Here is a 2114-nt window from a genome sequence, read left to right on the forward strand (position 1 = left end):
CAATTAGTCTCTGGTTTACAAAGGATCTTTTGTGCATTCACAGCAAAGGTGTGAGTGGAAGTAACTAGCACTACATCTAACAGTAATTTAACAATAATAGTGAATTAGTTTTTGTAATGTTACCTGTGATCAGTGGCAGACAAGAAGCAGTCTCCAGATGATTTCAATTTCTTACATCTTCTGGGTTCTAAACAGCTTTAGATAACATTCCAGCAAACAAACAGTATAAGAAAAGCTGAATAATAATGTCACCTGAGTCAGAAAATAGATTTATAAGCATACTATCACAAGATGACTGTAAGAATGTAGTTTTAATGAACTTCTAACAACATGTGTGTCAAACTTTCAGACATAATTCATTATTTCTGTGTTGTGTGAATGTGCACATATAGTAACTGCTATTCAGCGCAATCTGCTGTAGCAATAACAACAATAACAATAATTGGCAAAACTCACTTGAAGGGACTAAAAATGCAAGGCTATGCATCTTGCATAGTAGTCATCAGGCAGGCTGAAGGCAAAGGCAAAAATGCCTTTGAGAGTAGAAATGTTTTGAGTAAGGAGTTATAGAAGTAACTTTGTTGCCTTGAGTGGAATCTGCACAAGTGGAATGAGTCCAGACAACTCTAATACATGAAGAAAGGGAAAATTAATAGGAAGGAGAAAAAAACTGCAAGCAGCTGTTTGGAAATGTTGTTCCATACTAGCTGGTGGGAAGAAATTAGTAGCTAGGTTTAATTGTTGGGAATTGTTGGGAGAAGGCAAAGGCTGTTGCAGTTAAGGAAGCAGATATTTTGGTAGAAGTGTCTTATGATCTTGCTTTCTGTCTCTTGATGGTGGAACAACTTGTGGCCTAAGCTAGTATCGCAGCTAAGTCTCTAGAATACTTGATATGCTGAAGGAGCCATTAGTATTACTGCAGAATGAAAAGTTGCGATGGACATAAGCTCTCTGCCCACACTGTGTCGCTCCTGACTGCGCAAAAGGAGCTATGGTTGAACTTCAGCTGTTCCAGCATAACTCTGCGGTGAATAGGAATCAAATACTTACATATTTTGCAACATAAAATGTGAAGACAGGAAGAAATGTTTGAGGAGGTGAAACTGGTCAAGTGGCAGACTGGCTGTACCTGGCATCCAAAGCCAGCCACTCACTGAGTTTGTTTTTACCTAGTAATAGTGACTGTGTTCTCTTGGTACTTCCCTGTGGTGGTTTTGATCGCAATGGTCTCGCTCTTCATCTTTTTTTCTTTGCTGTGGAAGCTATTGTATATAGGGGCATAGTTGCTTCTCTCAAGTGCTAGTTATGCTCTGGCTAGTGCAGCCCAGTAGAGGTGCTAAGGCCATTTTCCCGCTTCCAATTTCATGCTGCATTTGCACTTTCCAACTCCCATACTTACCTCTCATGTTTGATCATTGAATGAGGATACTCTTTTTAGCTAAATATTTCCTAAGGACTCTTGGAACCTAAAATCTTGTGGGTCAGGAGGGAGAGTGTTTGGAGGAGGGGGTTAACGGGTAGCTACCTTTTCTGGTCTCAACATGTACCTCCTTACTTTTTCTTGTTTGCATTTTTGGACTGTCATGATGTCTGAGTTACACAGAGCTGAACAAAATGGTTGGTGTTACAGATCATATTTGCTGGATGCTCAGTTTTTTTGGCCTGAAATCTCTTTGGAGTATTACCCCCTTGTGAATAGGTCATTTGCTCTGAAACATACAATAATAGCATGATATTTAAAAATGCCTTTCTGTAACCTTACTTTCTGCTATAGGCAAACCGCAGCCACATGTCTCAGGAGTGTTGTTTGGAGCAGTACTTTGTCTAAACATTTTCCCACTGGATCTAATCCAGTCTGGGATTGCAACTGTCGTGAGAATGCAAGAAATCGTTCTGGGAAGTATCTAAATTTGCCCCTATTGGTCAAAGCAATATTTATGCACAGCCAGAACCACATGACAGAGGAGAGGGTACTCTTGAACCCTGTTAGTAATATGTGCTAAAAAAATACCAGAGCTCCCAGCTTCTTGTATGAGTAAACTACAAGACTACTGTTTGCTAGTTTGAACAATGTCCGATTTGAACATCATTGGAAAAAAGCCAGGAAAGCAACT

The sequence above is a fragment of the Falco peregrinus genome, chromosome 16, assembly GCF_023634155.1.
Source record: "Falco peregrinus isolate bFalPer1 chromosome 16, bFalPer1.pri, whole genome shotgun sequence".
Lineage (NCBI taxonomy): Eukaryota > Metazoa > Chordata > Aves > Falconiformes > Falconidae > Falco > Falco peregrinus.